This window comes from Ornithorhynchus anatinus, chromosome 16, assembly GCF_004115215.2.
Source record: "Ornithorhynchus anatinus isolate Pmale09 chromosome 16, mOrnAna1.pri.v4, whole genome shotgun sequence".
NCBI lineage: Eukaryota > Metazoa > Chordata > Mammalia > Monotremata > Ornithorhynchidae > Ornithorhynchus > Ornithorhynchus anatinus.
The window spans coordinates 17,344,234-17,357,527 of NC_041743.1; positions in this window are offsets into that span (position 1 = coordinate 17,344,234).

Below are 13,294 nucleotides of genomic sequence, written 5' to 3' on the forward strand. Positions count from 1 at the left end.
TGGGAAAGGGATTGTGTCAGACCCAATTAACTAGTACCTACCCCAGTGCTTAGAAGAGTGTTGGACACATAGTAAGCACTTAAATACCATAAAAATAGATAGGTATCAAGGTATTGAGCAGGTCATGCTGAGAGCTCTATTAGTATAAATGAGATTATAGCCTAGTTAATAAGCTTTCTAAGTTGCAAAGAAAACTGAAAAGCTTCCATTTCTTCTGCTGTTTCCTGTGCCCACCATGAGTACTCAACAAATGCAACAATTAACTACAGAAACAACAGTACAACAAAAACAACAGAAACAACAAAAGCTTGAGAATAACTTGAGGACCAAATGTTCTATTGAAATCAAGTTCCATTACTTCTGAACTTCTTATGGGTGGAATGCAAAATGCAGACAACTTTCCCAAAATGCCATTCCTAAAACAGTTTGTTTCATTATCTAATGTAAAGTAGATAAAGTGCTTAATACAGTGCTTTGCACATAGTAAAATTGCTCAATAAATATGGTTGAATGAATGATTGAAAGCATCCAGGACAATAAAATTTGGACAAAAGCATTGGGGTAGAAGAGAGGGGACAAAAAGGGTAGGATGGAAAGATGGAATAAACTGCTAAGAATTTGCAGCGTTTGATGGATGAAGTGCAGAGAGCCAACAGAGTTTCTCTCTAAGGTCAACTATTGGGGTTGGAGAGATGTCCTCTCAATCAAACAATAAGTGCTATTTATTGAGCTCTTACTGTTTGCAGAGCACTGTATTAACAGCTGGGGAAAGTACAGTACAAGAGAGTTGGTAGACAAGTTCCTTGCCCACAACGATTTTACGGAGTCCTTTTTTTCCCCAGTGGTATTTGTTAAGCACTTACTATGTGCCAGGCTGTACTAAGCGCTGGAATAGATATAAATTAATCATGTTGGACACAGTTCATGTCTCACATGGGACTCACAGTCTTTATCCACATTTTACAGAGCTCTGCACACACTAGGAACCTATTCAGTACTTTTTCTACCACTATCAATTTATTATCACCTTTATGATTCTTAATCTCTTTCATCCACTTCACATTTATTTTCTCTGAGTGTCGTAGCTTACGGTACCCAAAAGGGAGAGGGGAGCAGGGGAAAAGAGGGCTTAACTGGGGAATGTCTCTTGGAGGAGAAGTGATTTTAATAGGGCTTTGAAGGTGGGGAGAGTGGTGGCCTGACCAGCCAAGAGTCAGAACGTGGGCAAGGGGTAAGCAGCTAGAAAGGCGAGATTAAATTATGGTAAATTGGCATTATTCAGTAGTATTTATTGAGCACTTAGTATGTGCAGAGCACTGTACTAAGCACTTGGGATGTACAATTTGGCAACAGATAGAGACAATCCCTGTGCATTATAGCATTAGAGGGTTGTAATGTGTGGGCTGCCTTGTAGTAGGAGATCACCAAGGTAAGGTAGGAGGGGAAGAGCTGATTGAGTGCTTTAAAGTGATAGCACGAAGTTTCTTTTTGTTGCAGAGGTGGATGGGCAACCACTGGAGGTTCTGGAGGAGTGGAAGGACATGGACTGGAGGTTTTATCAGAAAAACAAGTAGCTGTTTGAGAAAACAGCCGAGTGCAGTAAGTACTGGAGAGATGAGTGACAGGAGGCCATCCTCCCCTCCACTCCCTGCGGATATGGCTCGCCTGCATCCCGGACCTCAGAGGAATCGATCTATCTCCGCTCCTGCCATGGAGGGCAAACACCCATATCCCGAGAAACCTGGGCTTCCTGCTCCTCCCTCTTCCGGGTTCATCGCGGACACGCTCCGGACTGGGATACTGGGCTCCGCCTGGAAGCACCACCATCACCACTCAGGAGGATGGCCTCCACCAACCTCGACATCCAGCAGATTGCCAACCTTGGGTAAGAGAGAGCTGGTATTTGTACGGATGGTCGGAAGAGTATGGTCAAAGGTTGTTCAAGAGAGATGAAAGGAGGAAGAGTCAAAGGGAAAGGCGAATTTAGTGATTCACAGATTTCAGAGTAACTTGCTGTATATTACCTGTATTTGGGGAACACTGAGATTCATGCTCAGATATGACTGCAAACTGATAAAACCCTAAATAAAGGTTCGGTCTCCTCAGCATCACTCGTTTGGATCTGTAGAAACTGGCCTGATTCTGAGTGTTAAACTCCCCAGTTCTTTTGTTTAGTAGGGGTGTGGGGGTATGGACAGAGTCCATGGACTCTTGGTCTACTGGGGTCTCTCTGATCACTGGTTTCCTCCCCTCGAGACTATAAACTTGCTGTGGGCAGGGAACATCTCTATTGACTCCCGAGCACTGAGTGCTCTGCACACAGTAAGGTGCTCAATAAATATGATTGATTGATTGACCATGCGCTTGAGAAGCAGCGTGGCTCAGTGAAAAGAGCACGGGCTTTGGAGTCAGAGGTCATGAGTTCAAATCCCAGCTCTGCCACTTGTCAGCTGTGTGACCATGGGCAAGTCACTTAACTTCTCTGTGCCTCAGTTACCTCATCTGTAAAATGGGGATTAAGACTGTGAGCCCCACGTGGGACATCCTGATTCCCCTGTGTCTACCCCAGCGCTTAGAACAGTGCTCGGCACATAGTAAGCGCTTAACAAATACCAACATTATTATTATTATTATTGAGTTGCTATTCTAGTAATGGTAATAGGTTGCACAAAATCCACATGCTGTCTTCTGATTCCACCATGACCAGCAGTAGGCACTATTAGGTTACCCAGTCCTCTGCACATCAAGAAGAAACCCCTGACCATTACCTTAAGTCCCTCAGTCAGCTCCCTCTCCAGATTATCTCTCACACTCCCTCACATTCTTTTTTTTCCTCTCAAGCTCAGCTACTCACTGTGACTTGCTCTTGTCCTTTCCGTCACTGCCATCCTGCTCACATCTTCATTCCAACCTGGAACTCTGTCGTCACTCTAATGCATTGGACCACAGCTGTCCTCAAATCCTCCTGAAATCTCATCTCCTCTAGAGGGTCTTCCCCGACTAATTCCTATTCTCCCCAATTTATAACACTCCAACAGTCACTTCAGCCCTTTTACACCACCTAACTGCTTAAATACTCACAACCTGGGAAGCAGTGTGGCTTGATGGATAGAGCACGGGCTTGGGATTCAGAAGGACCTGGATTCTAATCCCCACTCTGCCACTTGTGTGACCTTGAGCAAGTCACTTAACTTTTCTGAGCCTCAGTTCCCTCATCTTTAAAAATGGGGATTAAGACTGTGAGCCCCATGTGGGACATGGACTGTGTCCAACCTATCTTTTATCTATCGCAGAGCTTAGTATGGTGCCTGGCATACCATAAGGGCTTAACAAATACCATTAAAAATAATCTTCCGCAGCTCCTAAGTGACTTACATATCTTGATACACGCATACACTTATACATACATATACATATATACATTCCCTTCTAGACTGTGAACTTGCCTCTAGAATGTAAACCTGTTGTCAGCAGGTGTGTCTACCAATCCTTGTATCGTGCTCTCTCAAGCTTTCGGTTCAGTGCTCTGCACACAGAAAGCACCCAGATTTTGATTGATTACTTATCCAACTACTTAAGCGTTAACTCGTGTACACATTTCCATTCCTTTGCTCCACCATCTGTTATTTATTTTACTGTCTGTCTGCTAGATGTTAATCCCCTGAGTGTTGGGACTGTGTCTCCCTACTGTAATCTCCCAAGATCTGGGAGCAGTGCTCTGCCCCCCAATAGGCAGTCAATAAATACTATTGATTGATGGGATTCTTGGTGTAATCTGTGGTTATAAAACAAAACATCTCCATAAGCCTCCTGCATCTGCAGGAACGTCAGACTTTTTTTGCTATAGTTCAGTGTGACACTCACCTCCACCTTGAAAACAGTTGGGGACTTCTCTATCAGTCAATCAATTAATGATATTCATTGAATACTTACTGTGTGCAAAGCACTGTACTAAGCACTTGGGAGAGTACCATACAACAGAATTCATAGACATATTCCCTGCCTACAAGGAGCTTACAGGCTAGAGGTCTCTATATCTATTTTTCATCTATCATCTTTCTTTCTATTTATGATCTATCTTTCTATCATCTATCAATTAATAATAATAATATTGGTATTTGTTAAGCTCTTACTATGTGCCGAGCACTGTTCTAAGCGCTGGGGGAGATACAGGGTAATCAGGTTGTCCCACGTGAGGCTCACAGTTAATCCCCATTTTACAGATGAGGTAACTGAGGCACAGAGAAGTGAAGTGACTTGCCCACAGTCACACAGCTGACAAGTGGCAGAGCCGGGAGTGGAACCCATGACCTCTGACTCCAAAGCCGAGGCTCTTTCCACTAAACCATGATCTTCCATCGATCTATACAGCTATCAACTATCTTTCTATTAATTTGTCCATCATCTATTTATTTTAATGTCCTATATTATTCTTTTAAAGACTTCCCAGAGAGACCAGCAATATGAATTTTAATAGGGAGGATCTTTAAATCAGAGGCACAACTGCTGGGTGGGAGGATTGTAAAGTTACTGGAATGGGGAAATGGAAAAGAGTAACAACAAAGCAAATGAACATCTGGAATTTCCTTTCACTCTCAAATCAAAATTGGCCTTTCAGCTGTAGCCCTAGACCCCCAGGAAAAACTTTCCTTACAGGAATGGAAGGAAGGTTTGAGTGTCTTACCCCTCCACTCCCCCGAAACTGAGACTGGGTTATGTCATGTCATCCTCTTCTGCCCCCAGAGTCACTCAGAGTCACATATGTTGATCCTCCCTGCCTCTCCCCCACTTCAATATCTAGGTGAAATGCACTACAGCTAATAGTTATTCTTTTCACCCTCCCTCTGAAATACGTATTTCAGCATATTCCCTGAGCCCCCAGACCTCCAGAAGAATGTTAGGGTGTGCGTATGATGGAGCACAGTTTGCTCTCTCATCCCGAGAAGCTGCAGGTGCACAGTGGCTGGAAACACATTCTGATAGACAACACGAGCGCCGTCATCCGTGCACAGAGAGCATCCAGCTCTCCAAGAAAATGACAATTTGGATCCAGCTGCTTTCAAATTGGTTTGGCGACACAGTCTTACCTAACCTCTAGTCGCTGTAAAATGGTTTAGTGCATTCATTTGGCTGCCAAATTACAAGCTGAGAATTTCTGAAATTCCCCTCAAATGGAAACTTAAAATGAGTAAAATAACTTGGAATCTGAGATAACATGGGAATGTTCCTTTCTTTTTTTGTTTTATTTAAAGGTTTAAGGATTGCTGAAGTTATTAAAAACATTTTTCAAACAGATCACGCTCCGACATGAGACCAAATCTGTGAAAGGAGCTAAGATTTGTTTTAGAAACATCATGAATAGGCTTAATTATTTATTGGAATGAACTATCCTTTTAATTAATGAATTCAGTTTCACTTAAAAATATATAATAATAATAATAATAATGTTGGTATTTGTTAAGCGCTTACTATGTGCAGAGCACTGTTCTAAGCGCTGGGGTAGACACAGGGGAATCAGGTTGTCCCACCTGGGGCTCACAGTCTTAATCCCCATTTTAAAGATGAGGTAACTGAGGCCTCATCTGTTAAAAGATGTTAAGTGACTTGCCCACGGTCACACAGCTGACAAGTGGCAGAGCTGGGATTCAAACTCATGACCTCTGACTCCAAAGCCCGTGCTCTTTCCACTGAGCCACGCTGCTTCTCTGTATATACCATGTACATGTCAATGATGGAATGCAGTAAGGTGTGAAGGCAGAGAAGTAAATAACCCATTCAAGGAGTTAGGATCAAAATCTGAGAAAGGATTTGGGAAAGAAACAGGAGAACCTAGAAGGAACTTCATTTGTGCTGGTGAGATGTCAGTATCCCCCTCTCCTTTATTCATCCCTCCCTGAGCCCCACAGCACTTACATATGTATCAATGTCTTCCCATCGAGGCTGTAAGCTCAATGTGGGCAAGGAATGTGACTGTTTATTGTCATCCTGTACTCTCCCAAATGCTTAGTCCTGTGCTTTACACACAGAAAGTGCACAATAGATATGAATAAATGAATGAATGGGAGATGGCAGGAAAGCAGGTGAGTGAGGTAGAAAGGGAGTTTTGAGGACATGGTCATTGACATTAAAGAAGGGCAAGGTTGACCGGAGGTCCAGGTGAGGTATAAAAGCTGGGTCAAGTGAAGAGGACAGAGCAGATCATGTTTATTGAGCACTTATTGTGTGCAGAGTACTGCACTAAGAGTTTGGGAGAGTACAGTATACTTACTGTGTACTAAGTGCTTGGGAGAGTACAACATAATAGAGTTGTAGATGATTCCGGAGGATTCTGTGGGCGGCAGAGAATGGTTTCAGGGTCTAGGAAGGATGGGTGAGGTGGCAGGGGACGAGAGCGATTGTGGTTGGACAGTGGTAATTCAGACTGGGTGCAGTGGGTGGTGAAGGTGAAATTTAGTCTGTCGATGTTGGAAGTGACTCCTGTTCTTGCATCTCCTGATTCCAGCCCCTTGTCTCTCCCCTTTCCTGGAACTTCCTCTCCCTTTAATAATAATAGTAGTAATAATGACAATAACATTTGCTAAATACTTACTAGTGTCAAGCACTTACACTAGACGACTCCTCATCTTCAAAGACTCCCTACAATCCCACCTCCTCCAGGAGGTATTTCTTGATTACTTTCTTCCTCTCCATTTCATTCCTGCAAGCACATGGGCACTTCTCTACTGCAAAGCCACCCAGAGCACATATTCATTCAATAATATTTATTGAGCACTTACTATGTGCAGAGTGCTGTTCTAAGCACTTGGAATGTACAATTCAGCAACAGAGAAAATCCCTGCCCATTGAAGGGTTTACAGTTCACATACACTATTAATGACAACTAACCAATCGATTGAATTATCTATCTTCCATTTCCCTTGCTGTTACCAGGGGTACCTTTGCATTTTAAATATTTACACCTGTCTCCAACATTAGAGTGTAAACTCCTTTAGAGCAAGGTTTTTGTCTTCTCTTAAACCTCCTTTACATTCTCTTACACATGCCTACCAACTCTAATGCGTTCTACTCCACCAAGCCCTTAGTACAGTGGTCTGCACACAGTAAGTGCTCACTAAATCCCACTGATTGATTGCTGGATCAATTAATTTCATTTCCTATGCACTCCATCGTAATTACCACAGTAAAATTCTATTGTAGAATGTTCACTTTTACTCACCAACTAGACCTACTTTGTGAGATAGGCTTGTTGGGATATTTCATTAAATTGACTGACATTCCTGAGAGGAGGCATTGAATTTGTACATACAGCTCTTACACAAATTCAGATTATTCCCTTATGAATTCATTTCAGTGTGCTTTATAACCATGATCAAAACCGTTTATTTCTTCCTTCCATACCAACCTAATTTTCATCTTAAACTCAGGGAAATTCATATTTACCATTCTCATTATTTATAGTTACTGGGTATAGCATATCAAAATTCAAAAGATGCAACATGCATTATTTTCTGATGTTCTCAGAGTCTGTGGGAAAGATAAGAAGATCTGAAGGTGGCCACGAGATAGGAGTGGCTTAGGAAAGAGTGGGGTGAAGATTTAAATCATGAGATGGTGGTGTTTTCGTAGTTGTAGGCTTATGATGCTCTTTAAGTTCGATCCATTTGCATTTTACAGAAAGAATAAAGTCACTTTATTTTACAAAACAAAGCTTTGCTCAGTGGCCAAGAATCCTGAAATATGATCAAGAAAATACCTGGATGACTGAAGCCAAACAAGATGTCCAGGTTTAAACTGTCGGGTCCAAACTACGGCAGCAGCATGATCGGTAAAAATATTACAAATGACATTTAAAAGGTTACACCATATAAATAAATTTTTCCTCCGTCGGGTCAGTCAAATGTGTTCTTAAATCTCTAGGTAGAAGTATGCCTTTGGTTTTCAAGCTGTGATTTCTTGTGCCTGGCAAATACGGTACTCAGCGCAGCACTGTGAATCTGAAAGGGTCACATGACTATCTTTCACTCTATCAATACCAATGATCCTCATTCTCAGATTTGGAAATTATTCCAATCTCTTGGCTTTGGCATTTCTGCACGCTATGTCATCGCATATTGCTAAATCAAACTTAGTTTACTTTCAGTTTTCACCAACCTGGCCTTTGTGTCTATTTGCATAACGGCCAGCAAACCGCAATCACTGTCATTCAACAATCTTGAGCTACCTCCACCCGTGACTTCCCTAAATACGAAAATCAGAAATTAAAGTTTTCAGGGGAACAAAAGTCTAAACTCATTTGTCCTACTGGAAAAGGCAGCAGGTGTGGCAATAGGCAAAAGGCATTCATCAAGCTAAAAAAAACCCTTTAATGGTGACACCCGGAAGAAACATATGCTAATTTAGAAGTCATGCCTCAGAGTGCTGTCCATGCTGCCAGAATGATAATGAGTGCTAAATCACTTCTGTATTTCTAAATGACTTTATACCATGACATTTGTCATAGGCCATGTTTTCCACTCCCTAATGTGGAAATTTAGATTCATTTCCTTAAAATCTACCAGAGTTTCACTTAGCTACAATAATGTTATATTAAACTAGTGAGGGAGTTTGGCAGGAAACATAATAATAACCTAATAATCTTGTGCCTTTTAAAATATGGTGTCTCAGGGGACAGAGTATCCCATGTGAACCTCATTCGATTAAGCACCACCCCCCACTGGCAAGATTGATTTTGGCCTGTTTAAACCCCCAGTAAAACCACTGGTGCTTCTATCAGCGTTCCAGGAACACTTTCTGTCCTATGAAATATCCAGCATAATAAACCTAAATTGATGAAGACTGAATCAGCACTAAAATCAAATGATCCCGGGGTGGGTGCCTTCACCAGATGAAAATTTTCTCTGAAGAGTTTCCTTTTGTTGCACACAAATGTGCATATGCTAATGTGTGTGCACATTTGTGTGCAACAAAAGGAAACTCTTCAGAGAAAATACACACACGTACACACATTAGCATACACGCTTACATGCTCAGGAACCCAGGCATTGTTGAGAGAATGATGTCACTGTAACTGCATCATATTTTTCATAAATGCAGAATTAGTCTTGGTCTGTCACAGAAGTGCCATTCAACCCCATAAAATTCTTCATCCGGGATTAGAACCTAGATTCACTGACTCCCAGGCCCATGCTCTTACCACTGGGCCACACTACTAGACAACACCCCAAATGATAATGGTATTTGTTAAGTGCTTACTATATGCCAGGTACTGTATTCAGCACTGGGATGGATACAAGCAAATCAGGTCGGACACAGTCTCTGTCCCTCATGGGGCTCGCAGTCTTAATCCACCTTTTGACAGTTGAGGTAACTGAGGCACAGAGAAGTGACTTGCCCAAGGTCACCCAGCAGACAGGTGGCAGAACTGGGGTTAGAACCCAGGTCCGTCTGACTCCCAGGCCCCTGCTCTAACCACTAGACCACACTGCTTCTCAATCTAGTTGAGCGGTGAACTGGCTTTAGCAAAAGTTCCACAGACTGATGCCTTGTGTTATTTGTGGTAGGGATATTATCGTGACTTTCTGTATAGCTCTTCCTCCTATTCAGATTGTGAGCCCCAGATGGGATCTGATTATCTTGTATCTAAACCCAGCATTTAGTACAGTGCTTGGCATATGGTAAGCACTTAAATGCCACAATTATCATTTCTATATCAATCACTGTAGTTTAGCAGAATAAGTTGGGCCTAAGTGACACCAGAATTGGGTATATTTTTACTACTATTTTTGTCATTGTGGCTCACCAGTATATTACATGACATTACAGACCCACAGTGTATTTATTCATATTAATATCTGTCCCTTCTCCAGACTACAAACTCCCTGTGGACAGAGAACCTGTTTACCAACTCTGTTAAACTATATACTCTCCCAAGGATAAAGTTCTGCACACAGTAAGTGTTCAATAAATACCACTGATTGAATAATCCATTACCCTAGAATATATATCCAGCCTCAGTAACTATATTCTGTTTCATATTCTATGGAATATACTATTCATTCTTCCTGATATCAACCATAACCTAAAACATTCCTATTCTTCCTACTCTCTTCTTATCTGTGTCTCTACCACGCTGTCTCATAACCAGGCTGTGGGAGGGAAGTTAGAGGGCAAGCCACCTCTTCTTTCCATGTTTGCTTATTTTTTTGGTTGATTGGTTTTTACTTGCATAGCCCAGGAAAGAAAAGCTCTAGGAGAAGCACTGATCCCCTGACCTTTGCCTCCAGACGAACAAGAAGGGTAGTAGAAATCTTTTTGTGTCTTATTTGTAACTCACTCCCAGTTTTTGAAAACTAACAGAAAAGACTGCTTTGAACTCTTATTAAACCTCTCTGACTATCATTCTCAATGATGGCTTGGAAAGAGGGTGAGGGCATAGTGGTGTTTGTAGTTTATGAGCAGAAATGACTCTTTTCTGCTATCTCAGATTGCAACCATTCTCTCTGCCAGACATTTCATAATATGTGAGGCTGAGCAAAGGAAAATTAGGTGACAGTGGATAGTTCCACACAAACCATCAACTCTATAGAAAAAGCAAGTCAAGTATATGTCTTGCAGACCTTTCTCTGCTGAACTGTTGGAATCTCAACAATGCTCACTCTAAAGCAGGGTGGTCTCGTCAATAGAGCACAGCCCTGCAAGTCAGAGGGACATGGGTTCTAATCATGGCTCCACCACTTTTCTGCTATATGATCTTGGGCAAGTTGCTTGACTTCTCTTTGCTTCCCTCATCTTAAAATGGGGATTCAGACTGTGAGCCCCACGTGGGACAAGGACTGCATTCAACCTGATCAGCTTGAGGTCATGGGATCTATCCCAGCTCCACCATTTGTATGCTCTTTGGTCTTGGGCAAGTCATTTCACTTCTCTGTGCCTCAGTTACCTCATCTGTAAAATGGGGATTGAGACTGTGAGTCCCTCATGGAGGGACTGTGTCCAACCCATTTTGCTTGTGTCCACCCCAGCGCTTAGGACAGTGCCTGGTACATAGTACTTAACAAATTTGACTGATTGATTATTCATATTAATGTTTGTCACCCCCTCTAGACTGTAAATTCGTCATGGGCAGGAAATTTGTCTGCCAATTCTGTTGTACTGTACTCTCCCAAGAGCTTAGAACAGTGTTCTGCACATATTAAACCCTCCTGCCTTGCACATAATAAGTACTTAAATTTGATTAATTGATGGATTGATTATTCATATTAATATCTGTCTCCCCCTCTAGACAGCTCATTATGGGCAGGGAACATGTCTGCTAATTCTGTCATATTGTACTCTCTCAAGAGCTTCATACAGTGCTCTGCACATAGTAAATGCTCAAAAAATAATGATAGATTGATTAAAATACTGTCAAAAAACCGGCAAGGAGCCAGAAGAGGTACTAAAGGATTTTCACGAACACGATGTGAAATTGAGCAAGGCTCTCACGCCTATGGGTACAACTTCAGTGCCAGCCAGCAACGACTTCTTCAAAAGTATATCCCCTCCCACTCTACTGAAAGCTCTCTGAGGGCCGAAAATATGAGGTTTACTTTGAATGTCCTCTGGCATTTTCTGAGGGCATTGTTCAGCATTCACTAAATGTGAGGGAAATATCCGTGATTCGTTGATGACTTGGGGTACAGCAGTGGATTCTTGGGAAAGATACAGAGATAACGTCAGATAGGATCCCTGGCTCACAGGCAAATCATGATTTAAGGTGGTGAGGGGGAAAAAGAGTAATCAATCTATAATCAATCTACCATATTCACTTAGCTGTGTGACTGTGGGCAAGTCACTTAACTTCTCTGTGCCTCAGTTCCCTCAACTGTAAAATGGGGATTAAGACTGTGAGCCCCACGTGGGACAACCTGATTCCCCTGTGCCTACCCCAGCACTTAGAACAGTGCTCTGCACATAGTAAGTGCTTAACAAATACCAACATTATTATTATTATTATTATTACGGCAGGCAGAGCACTGTACTAAGCACTTGGGAGAGTATAATATATCAGAGTTGTTAGATATGTTCACTGCCCACAAGGAGCATACAGTCTAGAGGGGATGATAGACATCAATATAAATAAATTACAGCTAGGAACATAAATACTTTGGGGCTTAAGGAGGGAGGAAAAAAGGGTCTAAATCCAAGTGCAAGGGTGAAAAAGAAAGGAAAGGGAGAAGAGGAAAAGAGAGTTTAGTAGGGATTTACATTCAAAGAAAGACACAGTATCAAAGAGCACCATAAATTTCCAAAAAAGGGCAGCAGCACCAATAATAAAGGCTAGAACACATGGCAGGAAAGGAAGTTTTCTGATTTTCCTGCTCTCTCACAGGACTCTCCTCAGATCAGTAAACATCCAGTCTCCCCATTCTCCAGTAGGTTTTTCTTAGCAAGATTTCTGTTGGTTTTCCTTATCACATTTGCTCTCAGAGGGACAGGACTTGATCCAAGGGATGAGGACCTGGGACTTATGTGATTATATTTTTCACTCAAATATTTCGTCCATACCTTAAAGTAGACCATCACTTTGTATTTCTCTTCACGCCTTGCTCACACTTCCCTGGACTTTCTTAATATATGCTGAACAACAAATCTATAGTGGAGCAATGATTCTCTTCATTAGTAAAAACTAGCAAACGTTTTTGATGTATTTGATGAGGGCTGGCATGCTATTCTCCCCCTGAGATATATGAAAGGAATAAAACATTAATTCCTGCTAGCTAATTGATGTTTTATTCTTATGTACCCAGAGGAGGAATGAAGTGTACACACAAAGTGATAACTACACAAGGATAGAAGTGCATAATCTATTTTGGTGGGTGTTTTTTATAATTTATTTATACCTGTGTGACTTAGAATGAAGGAAAGGTTGTAGGGTTTATGTCAAGAAGAAAGGCTTGCCATTAAATTTTGTTTCTAGTTAAATTTTATTACATTTTAAGGATGCTCACACAATTAAATTATTTTATGCCCATGGGTATGTTAATATTGGATATGTAGGTTACTATTATTAGAAACGTTTTTCACTGTAGCCAAGTGGAATCCTTTCCACTCATTTTAAAACAGCCCCATTGTGAAATCCACCTTGCAATTATTTTAACACCGGTCATTCCTAAAGTCTACTACACAATTAAAGTATGAGCTCTGGCTTGATTTGTTTTTCACGTTCCTCTCTCCTGGCCTCTACCATCATTCACCCAGCAGCTGCCTGGTCCAGCATGTCTGGAAACTAGATCAATCAATTGTATTAATCGAG